This window comes from Calliphora vicina, chromosome 1 (genome assembly GCF_958450345.1).
Source record: "Calliphora vicina chromosome 1, idCalVici1.1, whole genome shotgun sequence".
NCBI classification, from domain to species: domain Eukaryota; kingdom Metazoa; phylum Arthropoda; class Insecta; order Diptera; family Calliphoridae; genus Calliphora; species Calliphora vicina.
This window is the reverse complement of record NC_088780.1, coordinates 12,568,358-12,580,658: the sequence shown is the minus strand read 5'-3', so window position 1 is coordinate 12,580,658 and position 12,301 is coordinate 12,568,358. Positions and strand designations below refer to the sequence as shown.

General features: G+C 29.9%; 1 protein-coding gene and 14 non-coding genes across 15 annotated transcripts in view; 2 read left to right on the top strand and 13 right to left on the bottom strand.

Annotated features, from left to right (window-relative positions):
- The window catches only part of LOC135949215 (uncharacterized), a 97,805-nt gene that overhangs the window by 32,494 nt on the left and 53,010 nt on the right, over window positions 1-12,301 (bottom strand). The gene's annotated exons all lie outside the window — the stretch shown is intronic.
- On the bottom strand, window positions 341-414 carry TRNAT-AGU (transfer RNA threonine (anticodon AGU)). Its single transcript has one exon. It is a non-coding gene; the product is annotated as a tRNA-Thr (tRNA).
- TRNAT-AGU (transfer RNA threonine (anticodon AGU)) lies at window positions 527-600 on the bottom strand. Its single transcript has one exon. It is a non-coding gene; the product is annotated as a tRNA-Thr (tRNA).
- Window positions 943-1,016, bottom strand: TRNAT-AGU (transfer RNA threonine (anticodon AGU)). Its single transcript has one exon. It is a non-coding gene; the product is annotated as a tRNA-Thr (tRNA).
- Window positions 1,311-1,384, bottom strand: TRNAT-AGU (transfer RNA threonine (anticodon AGU)). The gene has a single exon. It is a non-coding gene; the product is annotated as a tRNA-Thr (tRNA).
- On the bottom strand, window positions 1,675-1,748 carry TRNAT-AGU (transfer RNA threonine (anticodon AGU)). Its single transcript has one exon. It is a non-coding gene; the product is annotated as a tRNA-Thr (tRNA).
- On the bottom strand, window positions 3,076-3,149 carry TRNAT-AGU (transfer RNA threonine (anticodon AGU)). Its single transcript has one exon. It is a non-coding gene; the product is annotated as a tRNA-Thr (tRNA).
- On the bottom strand, window positions 3,449-3,522 carry TRNAT-AGU (transfer RNA threonine (anticodon AGU)). The gene has a single exon. It is a non-coding gene; the product is annotated as a tRNA-Thr (tRNA).
- Window positions 3,832-3,905, bottom strand: TRNAT-AGU (transfer RNA threonine (anticodon AGU)). Its single transcript has one exon. It is a non-coding gene; the product is annotated as a tRNA-Thr (tRNA).
- Window positions 4,640-4,713, bottom strand: TRNAT-AGU (transfer RNA threonine (anticodon AGU)). The gene has a single exon. It is a non-coding gene; the product is annotated as a tRNA-Thr (tRNA).
- Window positions 5,054-5,127, bottom strand: TRNAT-AGU (transfer RNA threonine (anticodon AGU)). Its single transcript has one exon. It is a non-coding gene; the product is annotated as a tRNA-Thr (tRNA).
- TRNAT-AGU (transfer RNA threonine (anticodon AGU)) lies at window positions 5,443-5,516 on the bottom strand. Its single transcript has one exon. It is a non-coding gene; the product is annotated as a tRNA-Thr (tRNA).
- TRNAT-AGU (transfer RNA threonine (anticodon AGU)) lies at window positions 5,624-5,697 on the top strand. The gene has a single exon. It is a non-coding gene; the product is annotated as a tRNA-Thr (tRNA).
- Window positions 8,467-8,540, bottom strand: TRNAT-AGU (transfer RNA threonine (anticodon AGU)). Its single transcript has one exon. It is a non-coding gene; the product is annotated as a tRNA-Thr (tRNA).
- TRNAT-AGU (transfer RNA threonine (anticodon AGU)) lies at window positions 11,828-11,901 on the top strand. Its single transcript has one exon. It is a non-coding gene; the product is annotated as a tRNA-Thr (tRNA).

The window sequence follows — 12,301 nt, the reverse complement described above, 5'->3', positions numbered from 1 at the left end:
AGGCCAGTTCACTGATTCAAGATTGTTGATATTTGCGAATGACATATAATTCCCATCTGCAAACATTTTTCAAGTTAAATTTATATTTAAAAAAAGAATATGGAATTCCAGCTAATTTGGCAAATCCCCAAATTATTATGCAGTTGAATTAGAATTTTATTTTAAAATATTTAATAATACAAAAACTTAATATTTTAGTGAAAAAATATAGTTCTTTTTAAAAGAAAGTGTTTATATATTCAGTATACAACATAACTAATTTGTCAAAAATGCATATACATTGCCGATTTATGTATATTCAAATGTGTAAGCTCCTCGGAAAAAAGTTATTTTCCAACAAAGGCCCCGACGAGATTCGAACTCATGATCTCCTGTTTACTAGACAGGCGCTTTAACCAACTAAGCCACGGCGCCATGTGAAAAACAAATAATTCTCAAAATTTTGAAATTATTGAACTATAACAATTTTAAATATTAATATTGATTTAAGACAAAAAAAAAAAGAACAGAAAAAAATTTTCCACAAAGGCCCCGACGAGATTCGAACTCATGATCTCCTGTTTACTAGACAGGCGCTTTAACCAACTAAGCCACGGCGCCCTATGAAAAACAAATATTTCCAAAAAAAAATTACGTTTCACATTAAGAAAATATAGCTAAAAAGAGAATTTTTACTCAAGAAGTACTGATACAATCTTTCAGTGGTAAAAAACAACAGTTTAAGAACTTTCGGGAAAACGCTTCACCTTTAAAAAATTAAATTTTTTTTATTTTTTTAGGATAAAATATACATACATATATAATTTTATCTATCTATATCTAGAATAGATAAAATTAATTACTGAATAAAAACTAAGTAACTAAGGAAATGTAACAAATATGCAAATTAAACAGTGTTGTAAAAGGAATACAAGCTCTTTCAAAGGAAAGCGCTTTTCCCAAAGGCCCCGACGAGATTCGAACTCATGATCTCCTGTTTACTAGACAGGCGCTTTAACCAACTAAGCCACGGCGCCAACTATTTACCTAGGATATTTAAACGACTCAAATATGTATTATATTCATAACTACTTCAAAAAATTTCAATATTCAAATCTATTCTAAATTCCCGACATGGGAATCATTCTCAGGATACTCAGCATCCTGAGAATGATAACACCCACCTTGCCAGATATAATTTAGAGGGTTCTTATCTTATTAATTAGTTGTTAAGATTTGGCCTTTTCATCCTTTTATTTGACAGTTCTGTAAATTCAACCTCTTAAAAAAAGAAAGCACTCACTTTCAAGCGAATGCGCTTTTCCACACGAAGGCCCCGACGAGATTCGAACTCATGATCTCCTGTTTACTAGACAGGCGCTTTAACCAACTAAGCCACGGCGCCAACTATTTGCCGGGTATATTTAAATGGCCTAAATATGTATAATATTTATAACTAATTTTTAAAATTTATGAAATTTATTCTACTAGATTCCCGACATGGTTCATAACTAATAAGCATCTTGAGAATGATATTGCCTTGCCAGATATCATTTAGAGGGATCTTATCTTATCATATTATTTAGATATTTATTTAGGTTAGGTTTGGCTCTGTTCTTCCTTATATTTGACAATTCTGCGAATTCAATCTGTCTAAAAATAAAGCACTTTCTAACGAATGTGCTTTCCACACGAAGGCCCCGACGAGATTCGAACTCATGATCTCCTGTTTACTAGACAGGCGCTTTAACCAACTAAGCCACGGCGCCAACTATTTTCTGGAGATATTAAAACGGCACAAATATGTATTGTATTCATAACTACTTGAAAAAATTAAAAATTCAATTTTGAATTCAACTTTATTTAATGAGTCTGTCTGTATGCTCTATGTCCATCCTAAATTTCCGACAATGTTCATTCAAAACTACTCAGCATATTAAGGACGTTTCCAATATCATTTATATTATTAACTAGATGATAGCCCCGGCTTCGCCCGGTAGCTATTTACTAATATTAGTTCTTCCAGTTTCTCCAAAAATAAAAGTGAGAAGTTAAAAGAAGACAATATATTAAAAATTAAAATTTCCGAATTTTTGAATTTTTTTCAAACCATCTGCCGAAAATTTCGAATCGAATAAAAACAAGTACGAGAGCTATATTCGGCTGTGCCGAATCTTATATACCCTTCACAAAATTATACTTTAAAATACATTTTTTTAAATATTTTTAGGTAAACAAAATTTAATTTTTATTTTTAATTGTTTTTCAAAAAAAAAATTTTTTTAAATTATTTTTTAATTTTTTTTAAAAAAAGTTTTTTCCAATTTTTTTTAAAAATTTTTTTTTTTTAGTTTTTTGAAAAAAAATTTATGACAAAAAAAATTTTTTGATAAAAAAAATTCGGGTTAAAAAATATTTTTCCCGATTTTGAACCTTTGTAGGTCCAACTTACTATAGCCTTATCCACATCGTTGCAATGGACTTTGAAATATCTATCATTTGATATCCATGTTGTCTATATTAATGACTTAGTAATCCAGATATAGATCAAAAATAGGTCAAAAATCGAGGTTGTCCCGGTGTTTTGCTCATATCTCCGTTATTTATGGACCGATTTTGCTGATTTCAAATAGCAAACTTCTCGAAAGTATGTCTGCCAGAATTATTGAAGATTTGGATCCCGAAGATATCTGGGGTCTTCAGAAAATTGATTTCAACAGACAGACGGACAGACAGACAGACGGACATGGCTTAATCGACTCCGCTATCTATAAGGATCCAGAATATATATACTTTATAGGGTCGGAAATGAAAAATGTAGAAATTACAAACGGAATGACAAACTTATATATACCCTTCTCACGAAGCTGAAGGGTATAAAAGTCAGCCAAATCACTCCAGCGGTTCTTACGTGATGACATTACATACATGGACCATTTCATTTCTATATATATAGATAGATAACTTGCGCTGTGTCCGACCTATTTTAGTTACATTCCTTCCCTTTCACACCAAACTACACTAATTTGGCAATTCAGCAAATTTAACTTCCTAAAAAAATAAAGCACGTTCTAGGGAATGTGCTTTTCAACACGAAGGCCCCGACGAGATTCGAACTCATGATCTCCTGTTTACTAGACAGGCGCTTTAACCAACTAAGCCACGGCGCCAACTATTTGTCCGGGATATTAAAATGGCACAAATATGTATCGTATTCATAACTACTACTTGAAAAAATGTAAATTTCAATTCAATATTTAAATAAAAATTCATTGCATGGGTCTGTCTGGTTTATATCCATGTATATCCTAAATTACCGACAACTTTAATTCAAAACTTCTCAGCATCTTAATCAATAAGTTTCGCTCTGACCGCCCTACTTTAGTTCCACATCTTCCTTTCCAATTCTGCGAATTAAAATTCGTAAAAAATAAGAAGCACTTTCTGGCGAATGCGCTTTTCCACACAAAGGCCCCGACGAGATTCGAACTCATGATCTCCTGTTTACTAGACAGGCGCTTTAACCAACTAAGCCACGGCGCCAATTATTTATCCGCGATATTAAAACGGCACAAATATGTATCGTATTCATAACTAAATCAATTAAATATTTAAATAAAACTTTGTCTCTCCTAGATTACCGGCAATGTTAAAAAAAACTTCCCAAAATCATTATAATGAGACCCTGCTTGATATCTTTTAAGGAGGACCTATCTAACTATTTGTAATAATTAGTTAGTGGACCTGCCCTACCTACTTACTTTCCTCCTTTCCCTTCCTTTTATTATAATTCTTTGAATTGAACTTCCTAAAAAAAGAAGACTTTCTTAACGAATGTGCTTTTCCACTATAAGGCCCCGACGAGATTCGAACTCATGATCTCCTGTTTACTAGACAGGCGCTTTAAACAACTAAGCCACGGCGCCAACTAGTTACGGCGGCAAAAATTTTTGGTGAAAATAGGAATATACATATATCAGCCATTTGTGGGCCGATTTTCTCGATATTTAATAACAATCTATGTTGGACTATAGCGGATATATTCATGTATCAATCATGTATGAAAGTTATGTACAATGATCCAGAATAAATATTTGGCCAATTCACAAGGTCTCTTATCATGTCATATTGTCATAATGTCCTAATATTTCACAATGGTTTTTATTGCTTTTCAAACTAAAAATGTCCTAAAATAATACTACTTTGTATGCTATGTTTATTGTGTTATCGTAACCAATCAGCAGAGACCTGCGCCAAAAGCCTAAGAGTAGGTTAAGCCGAGCTGCCGTGTCGTGATATATTAGGACATTATGACAATATGACTTATAAGAGACCTCGTGAATTTACCAATTGTTTATGGGGTCGCAAATGAAAAAAAATATAGAAATTATAAACGGTATGACAAATGATAAGGGTACAAAAAAAACATTACATCGGGTCTGTTTCAGATTCCCAAAAATATTCCACATGTTTAGACTTTGTTTGATAAGAATTTTCTCACATAAGTTTTATTTATTGGGAGATTGATTGATGTTCCCTTATACATATTTTAGGGGTTTTTTAATGTCCATTTTTTTTATTTGAGACTCTCTGATGTCAAGTGTTGAATATAATTAAAAAATTAAGCTCTTTCGAAAGGGAAAGTGCTTTTACCACTCAAAGGCCCCGACGAGATTCGAACTCATGATCTCCTGTTTACTAGACAGGCGCTTTAACCAACTAAGCCACGGCGCCCTATGAACGCCGCAGCACTTTATATCCATTTAAGGTTTAATTGAAAACTTTAGCTGGTAAAAGCAACTAAATATTATTTATAAACTTTACCAGGTAAAAAATATATGTTTTTCTCCATATCTACCATATATATTGATAAGATATTCTATATCTATAAAATTGCATCTAGTATGTTTTCATTATCTTTATATTTTATTCATATTTGTTATAATTTTGTTTAACATGAAATATCTTTCAATATAATTGTCAATCAATTTATAGTTTTCAATTAAATTGATGATAAACTGTTTTTAAATACAAAAAAAATCAAGCACTTTGTGGAAGATACTTTTCTACTCAAAGGCCCCGACGAGATTCGAACTCATGATCTCCTGTTTACTAGACAGGCGCTTTAACCAACTAAGCCACGGCGCCCTATATATGAACCGATTTTTGATTATCATATCAATATGAATATATATATAGTGTAATGAAATAAGACAACAAAATCTTATATATAGAATTTAAATTAAACAATTTTGAATATACAACAAACTTCAGAACATTCCTCTTGTTGTTGTTAATAATTATGCTACATAAACCAAGAGAAGTCAGTAACAATAACATACATAGCCCTTTAAGGGCAACAAAAACAATGAAAACAGACCCTAAATTTAATTAAATAAAAGTAATTTCCTATTAGATATAAATAATAATAAAAAAAATAACACTTTCACGTGTTTTCCACAAAGGCCCCGACGAGATTCGAACTCATGATCTCCTGTTTACTAGACAGGCGCTTTAACCAACTAAGCCACGGCGCCTTACAATTACCGTTATTCATAGAATTTTTTTCCATTCTAACTAGAAAAAAACAATCTGGCATCTTTACAAATTTACTCGTTAGAAATTTGCCACCCTCATTTCATATGGCGCCGTGGCTTAGTTGGTTAAAGCGCCTGTCTAGTAAACAGGAGATCATGAGTTCGAATCTCGTCGGGGCCTTTGTGGAAAACACGTGAAAGTGTTCTTTTTTTTGCATGATTTTAATGTTTTTATCGGACATTACCAAAATTTTCTATTATTTCTATACTTTTTAATAGATTTAGCAGTAAATTTATTTAAATTTCATTAAAAAATCTAATATATTAGATTAGTTTTAGTTTAGCTTTTAGTTTGCTTATTTATAAATCTCCAAACTTGCAACTTCAGCAATTATGGATTTTCGATTTCTGCTTGTTATAAGCTTGATTACTTAAATGTTTATCATATCTGAATCATTTGATGATACAAAAATTCTGGCAATCTTATATGGGCATTTCCACAGTCCCGAACGTGACATTCGTATGCCTTTAAAGTGAAAAAAATAAAGAAATCTGAAATTTTTGTCTCTTATTTACATTTTTCTATATTATATTTTTAGCACAATATAGATTTTGCTGTTTCCAACATTAGTTAACTAGAAATATGGTGTCCCGAACGTGACTACCTCTAGAATAATGCAAAACCAGCAAATTGGAACATAATTTATTAAAGACATTTTGTTTTAATTAAAATGGTAAAATTAAGCTATGAATTGAGAGTTTTATTGTGAAAATATTTTCATTGGCTTTTATTTTACAACCTTTTTAGTATGTTTTATCATGCGACATTCGTAACGTGACATATTTTTCAGTCATGTAATACCAATTAGTGAAGTAAATTCAACTTATAGTACAAACAACTTGACATTTATTATCTTCTATTGTTTTATATATTTGATTTATGACTTAAAAATCCGGGACTTACAATAGGTGGCGTATTTTCTGAACTAGGTTTTTGTTTTTAATAACTTTTATATCATTTTGAAGGCTACATATCTGTCATTAATTCTAACTTAGTTATTGAAAATTATAGATGAAACAACAAAGTTTTTTTTTGCCTCTAAAATGTAGAATTTTCAGTCAAAAAAGCGTCATATGCGGGAAGTTTTGCATTACTTCTTTAACTGGGAAAATAGTGCCGCTGCACATTGATTGCTCACCAAAGCTTATAGTGAACGTGTTTCATTGATTTCAAAGTGCGTGAGATGGTTTGTGCGGTTCCGAAGTGGTGAGTTTGATATGGAAGACAAATATCGCCCAGGCCAGCCAAAAAAGTTTGAAGACCTAGAACCTAGATTGTTGTAAAACTCAACAAGAGCTTGCAAAATCAGTGGGAGCTACTCAATCAGCAATTTCAAAACGTTTACAAACGTTTATGAGCTGCACTGAGAAAACAGATTCGTGATAGCAACCGATTTTTTTGCCAAGAATATGCGGCCAGACCTGAAACTGTAATATTTCATCATGACAACGCTCGGCTACATGTTGCAATGTCTGTTAAAAAGTATTTAAAATTAAGTGTTTGGGAAGTTTTGCTCCACCCGCTTTATAGTCCAGACCTTGCCCCGTCCGACTACTATTTTTTTTTTTGATCGATGCATAACGTTCTCTCTGGGATACACTTCACCTTGGAACAGAGTATCCGATATTGGCTTGATTCGTTCTAGGCCTCTAAAGATGAGCAGTTCTTTTGGCTCGGAATCCATATGTTGCCAGTAAGATGGGAAAAGGTTATAGCCAACAATGGCCAATACTTTGAATAAATTTATATTGTACAAATGTTTCAAAATAAAAGCTAAAATATTTTAAAAAAAATCCCCCATTTTTAGTCGTACAACCTGATAATTTATTAATTATATCACATATTTACTATTATAGAAAATTGCTTTAACGTCCTATAACTCATAAACTAAGATAGATAAGACACAATTCTTAAATGATCTTGATTTATGCCAGAAACACATTTACGATCTCAAACGTGACACACTTTAAAAATCAAAATAAAATGTTTAGAGTGATTATTATATGCAGAAACTTGTTTTTTAGTTAAAGCCTCTTAATTTTGATTTGAATTACAATTTGATAGCCACTTTATTACAACAATCTCGGAGTACTGATAACAAACGATTATTTTGGTACCAGAACGCGACATTGGAACATGAACAAAATCAACTGATAATCATGCTTTGTTAAGCCTCTTTCAATTTTTATGTAATAATTTGTTGTTGATACAAATAATGTATGAGATGAGAGCAGTTGTAAAACTAAATTCCAATCTCCTAATGCCATGTAAACTCTCATCTTTTGCCATGTCTTAAGATAATTTTATTTTAACTTGTAGTTTAATCTGTTTCATCAGATTTTAATGTTTTATTTTACTATTTTACATTGTACATTGAACATACAATTTAGTCTGTACAAACAAATAATCTTCTCATAGCGTGTTTTAAGTGTATTTAAATTTTAAATTGTAGTTGATCGATCTCTAACTGACAATTTGATCGACATTAACTGTTGCTGCTGTTTTGGCAAATTGCAACAGGCACTGAAAATGTAAGAGAGAAAAAATAAAATAAATAAACACAGTATTTGCCACCATTACAAAAACCAATTTGCCTATATAAATTTATTATCGTACAAAATCGAAATCTACTTATTGGAAAAAAATACTAGTTTTCCTTAACAAAAAAAATAAAAATAAACAAAATGATTGATCAGTAGTTTAAAAAAATCTAACAGTCAATTACAAGTGACACTTTAATTGCTGCTTAATAAAATAGTTTGTTTCAATGCATACAAATAACGTTAAAAGTAATTTTATGGTAATTAAACTAAAAATCAAAATAAATTCATTTAAAAAAAAATAAAAAAAAAAAGAATAAAAATTATAAAAAAAATGCAACCACTGTAAAGGCCCCGGCGAGATTCGAACTCACGATCTCCTGTTTACTAGACAGGCGCTTTAACCAACTAAGCCACGGCGCCATTTGCCGCATCGATTTAAAATACTGTTCGTCTGTGCCGAGCTGTATGTTCAGTGTTGCTCATTTTATTATAGTTTTTATTGGTCTATTTTAAGTGTTATGGGAAATTTATAAATAAATACTGTTATTTAAATATGTACGTAGTTTGTATATTTATTCGCACGCATCTATGTACATAAATTTCATTGTTTTGTTGCTGGCACTAATTTTATTTCTAATATTTATGATTTGTGCTAAAAATATATTCATTGCCAAATTGTAAGATTTTTTTCAACTAAAAAAAGATCATGAATTTTTACACATTGTCATATTTTTTTAAAAAAATCGACTTTTTGTTGAAAATATTACTGATCACAGATTTTCATTATATTCACTCTAAATCATTTTTAATTTACGATTTATCTATTTATCTTATAAAAACAATTTTTATTGATAATTATTTAAATATCAGTGAATACTAATGATTCGAAAATGTTCTTAACTTTGTTAGAGGAATTGTTACTACAAAACGTAATAAAGCAATCTAATTAGGGTTTTTATCCCGGAAATTCCCGGTACAAATTTCCCGGGAATTTTGCCAATTTTTCACTACACGATTCCCGGGATTTTTAGTCGGGGATCCCGGGAATTAAAAACTGACGAAAATACATAGAAAACAAGTTAGAAAAGTTTTTTTACAGTTTTTTGTTTATATCTTAGCAATAATAGACCACTTATTATTATTAATGTATTTGGGGTTTTTCGTATGAAAATTTAAAAAGAGAATTCATTATTTATAGAATTTATTTCATATTGAATCATTCTAATTTCATTAAATTTCTTCTTTAAATCCGTAACAAAATAGCTTCAAAAATGTATTAAATGATTAAATTTTTCTTCAATTAAAATCTAGTACAAAAAGGTTTAACGGCCATTTTCACAATGTACGATTATTTCATTTTAACCGGAAACGGGGACCATTTAACCAACGGTTACCGATTTACGTTTCACCATCGTTTGATTACTTAACCGAAGCATTCAGTAGAAAGTATGGCAATAATGCATACATTTGTTTACGAAAAATAGTGTAATGAAAGATTGAAATATAAAAAATTGTCTAAAAGACGGCATAAAAAATAATAATTTGTGTTTTCTTAGTGGTATAATCAAAAACGTATAAAACTCAAAAATATTAAGGTACCTAACTGTAAAATTTACAGAACAAACTGAACAACAATTACTGAAAACCAACAAGGAAAAGTGCACATTTGTTGTTTGGTTTGTAAGTACAATATCCGGGTGGTATATGGATCACCCTGTGCAATATTTACTTTTCTTCGCTTTACACTTTTAAAAATTATAAATATTACAAAAATATAAATGTTTTTCCATGTTCTTTTATTATATTTCTTACAATTAAGATGCTAACCGGCGAAATTTATTCGGTTATATTTAACAGCAACTTTGTTGTTAAATAGTGTCAGTTAATAATTAATCGTACATTGTGAAATTCATATTAGCCTAACTTGCGGTTAAAGTTCACGTTAACTTTTAATCGTACATTGTGAAAATGGCCGTAAGACAATTTTTTCAATTAATTTTGTAAATGATTTGATTTAACAAAAATTTAATCATTCAAAGTTTGAATAAATTCTGTTATTAATTAACTTTAAAATTAATTCAGTTTAAACAAAGACTTTGGAATGAATATAAAAAATTAAATATTAGGAATGGATTTATGGAATGAAAGGCTGACGTCTTTTAATTACGGATTAAGATTTTAGTGAATTAAGCTAAAATTTTATGAATTAATTCGAAGCTCTGATATTTAATAATTATAACACTAAGTTTTTATATGAAATTTGGCCAAAATATTCCTACTTTACAGTATCATTATTTATTTCGGGAATAGCCGGGTACCCGGGAAGATCGGGAAATTAAAAACCCTAAATCTATTGTAACTGTCAATATTTTAATTCTTTGTGCTAAACCATGATTTTGACAGCTGCCTTATTATATATTTCACGATTAATTAATTTAAAAAAAATCATAATAAAAATATCAAATCGGCCTTAGTCAGTTCCCACTTTATGTGACTAGTTTCTAGATTTATTAATTTAAAAAACATTAATTAAAAAATTAAGGTTAAAAAATATTCTTTCCGATTTTGACCCATTGTACGTCCAACTTACTATGGTCTTATATACGTCGTTGTAATTGTCTTTGAAATATCTATCATTAGATATCCACATTGTCTATATTAATGCCTTAGTAATCCAGATATAGGTCAAAAATCGAGGTTGTCCTGGTTTTTTCCTCATATCTCAGCCATTTGTGGACCGATTTTGCTGATTTTAAATAGCCAAATCCAAATCTTCAATAATTCTGTCAGACATGCTTTCGAGAAGTTTGCTATTTAAAATCAGCATAATCGGTCCATAAATAACGGAGATATGAGCAAAAAACCGGGACAACCTCAATTTTTAACCTATTTTTGATCTATATCTGGATTACTAAGTCATTAATATAGACAATATGGATATTTAATGATAGATATTTCAAAGTCCATTGCAACCATGTAGATAAGGCTATAGTAAGTTGGACCTACAATGGGTCAAAATCGGGAAAAATATTTTTTAACCCGAATTTTTTTTTCATCAAAAATTTTTTTTGTCATAAATTTTTTTTCAAACAAAAAAAATTTAAAAACTAAAAAAAAAAAATTTAAAAAATTTTTTTTAACAAAATTTTTAAAAAAAAAAAATTTGGAAAAACAATTAAAAAAAAATTAAATTTTGTTTACCTAAAAATATTCGGTATTCCACTAAATATTTCTCGAATAACGAATACTGGCGGGAACCCGATTTTTAGCGTAATTCAAAACGATCAGCTGAGTTATTTAATGTTTTTCGATGTAAATTTTTGAATGTTTTATTTATATCGATTTTTGGTAGGATCTGTGATAAATATTTTCATTATTTCCCCTCAAGTTATGAAAAAATATCGATTTTTATTAAGACCTATAAGTGATCACAGACTTTTCTATTTTCGTTCTAAGATTCTATAAATAATTTGTTTATATTTCCAGCAATTCAAATTTCAAACACCTTTTAATGATAACACATTCCACACACATAACAATTGCGTCAAAATACGGATGCACTATTTATGGCCTAACTTGTCATGCTTGTCATCTATCTATTAGATTAGAAAATTCTATTTATGTTAGATTCTAAACTAAAGAATAAAAATAAAACACAAACATTATGCTGCAACTTACAACATTTTATTGGCTAACGGTTGTTATAAGGCGCCGTGGCTTAGTTGGTTAAAGCGCCTGTCTAGTAAACAGGAGATCATGAGTTCGAATCTCGTCGGGGCCTTTGAGTGGAAAATTTTTTTTTTTATTATTTTTTTTAATAAATAATAATAGTTTTATGTAAAAAAAATTATACAATTAACCTTGAGAAGGTCACAGACTTTATTATAATTTATGTTTTAGTAGCAAACGTTTAACCAGTTATTTATTGTATAAATGACAACCCTTAACATCAATATAGAGTAAACCTAACCCTTCTTCATTTGTTGTGAACATAAATTATTGAAATAAATAAACGTTTACATAAATTAAAAATAAAAAAAAAATTTTACAAAATTTCAATTTTAATTAAAATATGTTTAGAAGAACCTGGAAAGTAAGTGTACGATTATTATTGCTACAATTATGCTGCTAGTTTCAAAACCGATATAAGAAAAACGAGTGTCACGTACTTTACAGGAATA